Source organism: Limulus polyphemus, unplaced genomic scaffold (genome assembly GCF_000517525.1).
Source record: "Limulus polyphemus unplaced genomic scaffold, Limulus_polyphemus-2.1.2 Scaffold6464, whole genome shotgun sequence".
Lineage (NCBI taxonomy): Eukaryota > Metazoa > Arthropoda > Merostomata > Xiphosura > Limulidae > Limulus > Limulus polyphemus.
Genome location: NW_013672074.1, coordinates 12,379 through 20,945, shown reverse-complemented (window position 1 = coordinate 20,945; position 8,567 = coordinate 12,379). Strand labels below are relative to the sequence as shown.

Below are 8,567 nucleotides of genomic sequence, written 5' to 3'. Positions count from 1 at the left end.
AGCTTAACTAACCAGTAAGTATAGAAATTTGAAGCTTAATTAACCAATAAGTATAGAAATTTGAAGCTTAATTAACCAATAAGTATAGAAATTTGAAGCTTAACTAACAAATAAGTAGAGAAATTTGAAGCTTGAATAACCAATAAAGCTTATACAAGCAATAAGTATAAAAATTTGAAGTTTAAATAACCAATAAAGCTTATACAAGCAATAAGTATAAAAATTTGAAGTTTAAATAACCAATAAAGCTTATACAAGCAACAAGCATAGAAAGTTAAAGCTTATTCAACCATCAAATGTATAAACTTAAAGCTTACACAGGCAGTAAATAAAAAATATGAAAGCTTACACAAGCAGGTAAGTACAGAACCTTAAAGCTCATACAAACGGTAAGTATAGAAACTTGTAACTTATACAAGCAGTAAAAATATAACCTTAAAACTCATACAAACGATAAGCTTAAAGCTTATACAAGCAGTAATTATAGAAATTTAAAGTATATTTAATATTGTATTGCCAATAAGATACATGATTGATTTTTTTAAGATTATTCGGTAGGTAAAACAACCATGATTGAAATATTAACTTTGAAACAGAAATCAAGATACGAGAACTAGTTAGATATAAGTTAAAGTCAATCGTTCAGTAGATAAGTATGTTTTCTTCGTCTAAAAGTCGTGGCTCTTCTGTAAAGGATTACTTCACAATAACACCATTTTATTGTCTGTAAATAATATTGATAAAAGAAATTTTATTGACAACATCAATAAAAAACAGTACAAACTAAAACAAAAACTGAAAACACTACAACTGTATACGGTAACTAACTGATAGTATATTAGAACACATATGAAAGATTTGTTGCCCAGTAATTGAACTACACTGAAAACTGCAAGCTTTATTTCAGTGTGTTACCACATACAATTACAGGTTTTATTTAACTATGTATTGTCTGTTACATACTTAAGAGCTTGAACATTTTTGCCTAAAATATTAAACTTTGTAGACAGCTTGAATAGGTAGTGACAGAAACTTTATCACAAATATAGAACGTAGCAACAAGCTTTTGTTATCGTCACGTGCCTTCTTTCACTACCCATTCAAACCGTCTTCAGGTTTTATTTTCTAAAAAGTGGGTTCCTCGTCATCAAATTTGACTAAGATATTTGATATACATTCACGCTTGTAAGAAGTGTGGTCTAACTGTTTACAGTGCTTGGTTATAGATATTCAGATATGTGATATATGAATCAGTTAGACCACACTTCTTACAAGCGTGAATGTATATCAAATATCTTAGACATATATTTATATCAATGTTTACAGTGTTTGGTTATAGATATACAGATATGTGAATCATTGATATAAATATATGTCTAAGATTTTACGCTTAGTCTTGGAAATTATAAAATTTATATGAGTGTTACTGCACTCTCTAAGGCATTTAAGTTTCACAATTACAGTTTTAAGATTTAGAGGTTTAGGTTTGAAGTTAATGGTTATACATTTGTTATGTAAAATTTAGACAGAGCTTGTGTTTTGGGGTTTTATGTAACTTTTCTCAAATTGGCGAAGTTGCAGAACCAGAGTTCTTTCCCTAATAACCTGTTTTTTTTGTAAACCTTCGATTCCGTAGAAATCTGCTAATCAAGCAAATGAAATGAAACGAAAAAGAATGTATACACAAAAACTCATTCCCATTGTAAGAAAGAGTTCCTACTCGTACAATACAATTGACTTTATATATTTATCGAACTTCTTTAGAACTAGTAACGGCACAGTTTATTGAAATTATTTTAAATTATATAATTCACAAAGGAGAGGAAGTATTATCTTTTAATTTGTATTACCACGAAACGTTTCACGAATTCCTTATACATTTAGAACTGCTACTTCTTTGCCCCCCCCCCCCCAGTAGCATAGCGGTATGTCTGCCGACTTACAACGCTAAAAACCGATACCCGTGGTGGGCAGAGCACAGATAGCCCATTGTGTAGCTTTGTGCTTAATTACAAAAGAACAAAAAACTTCATTAACTGAACAACCGAAAAAATGATATCTCTTTCAATCATATTAAAACTCCTATAGAAGTACTTATGTTTCTAACTCCAACCCTAAATCTAAAAACCCTATAAGCTATTCCGTTAATAAGCTAAGTAAAAATTAAAAAACAAACAAACGAGGGAATCTTCAATACGGCACTTGAAATTCTTTTAGGCAGGATTAAAGTAAATTAATCTATGAGACCTTGGATGTCATCAAGTACACCAATCGAAAAGGTTTGACCCCCTGAGTCTAAAACTGTAATTAGATCTAAAATCGGTCAAGAGATGACGGAGCTATGAGCTAAAAGTTTGTACTTGAAAAAAAAACAAAAAACTCAAATCCGTTCTACGAGCAGCTATGCCGCAGTGAAAAACATCATTGCCAAACCTGATGAAGGAAATAAAATCGCGATCTTCAGTAGATTAGACAAACTAACAAAACTTTTGACAACGTATGAGGTAATCCTCAATTCTCAAAACTTGACAAAAACGTGAAAAGACCAAACTAACAAAATATTTCTTCTATGTGGGATACTCAAATTCCTTGATGAAGATCACAGTTCCAACTTTGGATATTGAATTATTATTCACTGATACTCCGTAAATTAATTGCAAGACAAACAAACAATTATAGACCACATCGATATGTCTTGAACAAACTACGAGAGACAGGTAGTAAGAAAACACCTTTTCTATTCAATTGAGAAATGAATATACGAGAAGAAAGACGGAGTCAACATGGGTTCAAGTCAAGCGCCCGTACTAACAAACATAATTTATCACAGGTACGTAGAGATTCTGTGTCTGTGTTTTGATACCCGTGGTAGGCAGAGCAGAGATAGCCCATTGTGTAGCTTTGTGCTTAATTACACAACAAACCTAGAGTTAGAAGTTTGAAGTGACAACTTTTTAACCTAGTCTACAGCTTCTACTTTATGTAACATAAACATTAATTTGACAATTTATGTATATATATATATATTTTTTACCTCTAATCGCCCTAGTTACCAGCACTGTTGAATCAATTAGGCCTAACACCTTGTCAAGTTAAATGATTCCAATATTCTCTAGGAACATTACTAACATTTTAATTGTTGTCTTCTGTTTTAACTTTAGTGAATGCCGAGAATTAAAATTCTAACAATGTTTGATGAAAGTGTTTAAAGGGATGAAAATGATAAAATGTAGTTCTTTAATCTCAGTTCAGAAAACCTGATAAATTATTATTTTACTGTTCTTTTCATACGTATATATTTTGTTTTCTCGTATATATATATATGTTCGCCATTAATAGAACATACCTTACGATGACATTTAAAGTCGATACCGTTTTATAATAATTACAGTCATAATAGCGTTATTGAGTTTTTGTGTTCTTTCAGAAATTGAAGCGGTTAAGAATGCTCGTGAAAAATGCGAGAAAAATCTAACGCAGGTAAGTTATGATTGTGTAATAGAGGGCGCTGCAATGTTCCAACATAAGTTGACTGTGAGAAAATTATGGATAACGGAATAAATATGAATCACTTATATATATATAAATAAAACAAGTAATTACAGCTAGCTATAACACCCGTATCTAACAGATGCATTAGCTGAGAACAAAAAAGCGATTGCAGCATTATGTTAACCCTTTAATTCTTATTTTACAGTCTTACATAGATGCATGGTTAGAATGTAAAGAGGAAACTTCCCTTGGTGGGTATGATGATGACGTTGTTATTCAAAAGATGTGTGAAAAATTAGCGCCTGGAATAAAACATCCTGTAAGTTGATATAGTTGCCTTTAGGTTCTTTACAGGTTAACTTAAGTGTTTGTTACACGAAAGCTTAAACGGTTCAAACACTTCATAAGAATTGAGTAGATAAAACCTATATTCGTATATAATTAAATTAAAGAGTTACGACTGAACTAGGACCGGGCCTGGCCTAGTAAATACTATATCCGAATTATGAAACCATGGATTCATGTTTTGAATACTGATTTTGCTATGGGTTTACTATTACTGTAACATTCAAGCTCCATTGTTCGATCAAAGAAGATTAACCTTACAGATTGTGCTGGATATTTTTCATTAGTTACATTAACCCTAGTGTATCAGCTCAAAAGTAAGGATAGACATGCACAGATGGCCCATTTTGTAGTTTTACGCGAAAGTTTTTAAACAGAGCAAAAACAAACTAATTGTTAAATAGGGTTCTTTAAGTGCAGAATTTTAGAGTGGTTAGTTTGCTTTTTACAAATTTTGTTTTCTCTTTCATTGCACCAGATGTTGGATTGTTTGGATGAAAAAGGAAAGCAGTCTGAGGTAAGGAGCTTATTAACACATTTTCCAATAGTTCATTCTATAGATTATGGTTTTACTAAGGTGGATGGATCTATAAATTCTGATAATGTTATAGAAAGCATGATTACAGCATTATCATAAGTACAGCTGTTCAAATTATCTTATCAAAATAGAATATTATCAGTGAACTAAAAACTGTACTTAGTTTTATTACTTTGTATTGTTATAATATTACATATACGTAAACTAGTATTTTTTTTTGGCTAAACTTAGAAAAACGAGGAAGACAAGAAGGCGCAGAAGTTGATTGTAAGTATTGAAAATTTGTCTGTCTTTCTATTAGGTGATTTATTTTCAGGTTTTTATGCAGTGGCTTTCTTTGAAACTTATTTTACTTAGAATAATAAGGGATGGTTCGTATCTTTTTCTAAGATAAATATTTCAAATAAAGCTAAATACAGAGGTTCAGTACATTATATCAAAACACTTTTGGAGCCTTACCACGTCGTTACAGTGCATGTCGCCATGTCTGTACAGCGTAGTCGTCATAAAGATGTCACATAAAAAGCACACATCTACTCCATCCTTAATTTTCATAATATATTGTTGGGAGGACGGCACTCGTTTCAACTGTCGACAGGAATAGTACTTGTTTCAATGTCCGGCGACAGGAATAGTACTTGTTTCAACTGTCCGGCGACAGGAATAGTACTAGTTTCAACTGTCCAGCGACAGGAATAGTACTAGTTTCAACTGTCCAGCGACAGGAATAGTACTTGTTTCAACTGTCCGGCGACAGGAATAGTACTAGTTTCAACTGTCCGGCGACAGGAATAGTACTAGTTTCAACTGTCCGGCGACAGGAATAGTACTTGTTTCAACTGTCCGGCGACAGGAATAGTACTTGTTTCACTTTCTCACAGCTTCAGTTATGCAATAGTTGAAGAGATATGTTGTTGAAGCAACTATACACGTGACTTGCATCGCTTCTCCAGATGGACAACCTTCTTGATCGTGTTGCTTACTGTTGCCTGGAAAAAGTAGACGGATTTTGCCAGTGATCTTTGTCTTCGTGGATTCTCAACTGTTACAAGACATTCTACATTGCTTACTATGGCTTGGGAATGACTGGTTGCAGGTCTCTTTATAGATGGACGTGGTGCACCAGATTGACTCATATTGCTTTGTTTTTCAATGCCAATAACTTACAATACCTATCTCCGCTCTAAGTGTATGAATATCCTGCTCTTTAATGCTCTGCCCAGAAGCAATCCATTTTTGACGGGATCTCGTTACTTATGTAACGCCAACAATGTCAAAAATGTATTTCTGATATATGTTGTTCCACTGCAAAGTGATTGAACGCGACTTGCTGATCTGCATATTGAAGATCATGTTAATATATAATATTCAACACTCTGTATTTATACGAAGCTAAAACTAAAGTCATTTATTAGAATATTCCCATACAACCTTTTACTGTTTTTTTGCAAGAAAGCAAATTAATGATGCTTTTAAAATTGATTCATTTTAATTTTGTATTTCGTGTGTAAAAACCATTCGTGATTAATGAAAATATTCGTTTTTATATCAACATTATTTTCTTACAATATCTAAGTCGAACAGCGAACTTGTATGATACTTTTCTTTACTTCACCACGTAAAAGATGCATATCGAAGTCTGTCTGTAGTATTTATTATTCTATGTCAGCGTATAATTCGAAACAGTTAAAGCAATGTGTTTGTCCTTTCAATCCGATCTCAGCCATTACGATTCTGTATTACCATACTTATTCCACACTTTTGGTAATTCAAGGGTAATTACTTTTATTCCTGTGTCAAACTTTTTAATAACGAAAGAGTATTTGTTGTTATTACATAGTAGTTCATCCGTAGTGGAGTAAATTAAAAACAAAATACGGACAAGTTGTACGAAATGTTATTTGTCACAGAGAAATGGCAGAATTATTATATTATAACCTTATACAAACCCAGGTCTCAGTGTGGTTGGATGACGTCACAACCCCAGGTTGCCGTCCTTGCACTAAAGTGTAGTATTAAATGGTTATAAATACGCCCAATTATGTACTTAGCGACTTATTCTAGACCTGACAAAGGGAGAGACTACATTGAGTTGTCAGAGATTGGTGCATTTCCTAATAAATATCAGGCTAGACCAGTTGGATGACTGCTGTGAACTTGAGATGACATTTTTACGGCAAAGTATCATTAGGCATGTAAAACAAGTATGATAAATTCACATTAGTTAGAGAATAATGCATATCCTAACAATATCAGGTTCAACCAATTGGATGGCGGCTGTGAACATGAGATGACATTTTTACAGAAAAGCATTATTAGGTATGCATAAACACATATGATCTAAACTGAAAAACTGGATAGACAAGTAACGAGATTTGGGCCAACTATAGCAGGACCTTTTTGGACTAGGTCATCATTCAGTTGTAGCTGAAAGTAAAGACAGCTGCTTTTTCTGTCACTCAAATGACAATAAAAGTAATATTGTCTGTTCACGAACATTAGGGTTCACGACGAACGCTTACGTGATCGTCTGTTCACGAACATTAGGGTTCACGACGAACGCTTACGTGATCGTCTATTCACGAACATTAGGGTTCACCACGAACGCTTACGTGATCGTCTGTTCACGAACATTAGGGTTCACGACGAACGTTTATGTGATCGTCTGTTCACGAACATTAGGGTACACGACGAACGCTTACTTGCTGCTGCTATAGAACTTGGTGAGATGAATCATCTAACTAAACTTATTAAAGACGATATGGAAGTGATTTACATTAAAGTATTCTTATCCTGAATTTGTAACAATTTAAAACAAGTTACCAAAACAACGAACATCTTATGTAGATCTGTACGGGGCCATCTACTACATTAAAGAATGATATGACAGTATTTACATTTGCTGTCTTTGTGAGTCTTTTCATTAAACAAATGGCTGAACTGTGCATGATGCCTCAACAAAGGTTCACTTAACAAGATTTAAGAAGAAAATACTTGCCAACATTTAATACTTGAAAGCCCATTGGAAAGGTAAATAAATAAATAAATGTGTATATATATATATACTTTCAGTGTTTAAAGCCACTCCTGAAGAGGTAGTTTCTGATGCTTGCTGTCAGACGTCTGAAATATGTTTATCACGAGCTGCTACAGTGGTTCAAAATGATTTGTATTGTGATTTTTCGTAGTTTAATGGATCTCTTGCTCCTCTTTCCCATGAGGAATCTATTCCAAAGTCCGTAATAGTTCATATTTATATGTAGTTGAAATGGAAGGAATGTTTGTATCACATTTCTCATGATTGTCATTCAGATTTACTTCACTCATTTTTTTTTTGTAATGAAAGTGTACATTATTATCACTGTATAATCATAAACATAACAATTGTTATTCATTTCAACAGGAGAAGTGTTATATTGAAGCCCTTGCATTGTTGTTGCGGATGGAAGGAGGCGCTCATGGGAACCAACAGATGTAGTCAATTCTGTATTCGTTTTATTATTGTTCATTTTATTTACGGACAAAGATTCGAATGAAATAAAAACATGAGAGAGAATTATTGTTAGACTCATATTGTTCATTAAGATGATGGGTAATGGCCATTACAAGATTTTAACCTCGTGAGTTTCGAAAGTGGTCAAACTGGGCTCTATAATACCATATAGACATGGTTTAGAAAATCTGAGCTATGTTGGAATACTTAGTTACGCTAACGTCTCATTCTGATACGAATGGAATATACAAGATTCACCCATTGTTAAGACCGTTGCCTACATATACATGTATTTCAATTATGTATAATTCAGCTTTCCTTCCTACTAGAAAGCACATATAATACCGGAGGGAAATGACCCGGAACAATGTGTGCCTAACTGATTGCAATTTTGGCATGTTTCATAGCCAACTATCTATTGTTGAATCTATACTGAGCAGAAACACGTGTATGTGATGACATTATTGCAAATTTTGGTAAACAGGAAATGTTCATCTGTCTAAAGTGAAAAGGAAACGAAACACCATATTTAGCAATCAGAGAGTATATAAAGGTATAATATAGTGCAACACTAAATTCTTTTAATATAAAACATTAAGTATGTCACAGAATGTATTAAAAACAGAGGTAAATTGCAATAATTAATTAACAACTTAAAATACCCCCAGTGAGAAATGCTAAGATTGTGTAATTAGAACA

General features: G+C 33.1%; 1 long non-coding RNA gene across 1 annotated transcript; it reads left to right on the top strand.

Annotated features, from left to right (window-relative positions):
- Positions 1–2,303: 2,303 nt before the first annotated feature.
- On the top strand, positions 2,304–7,914 carry LOC111089506. The gene is made up of 5 exons (XR_002613765.1): positions 2,304–3,480; positions 3,698–3,811; positions 4,316–4,354; positions 4,607–4,642; positions 7,779–7,914. It is a non-coding gene; the product is annotated as an uncharacterized LOC111089506 (long non-coding RNA).
- Positions 7,915–8,567: the final 653 nt, after the last annotated feature.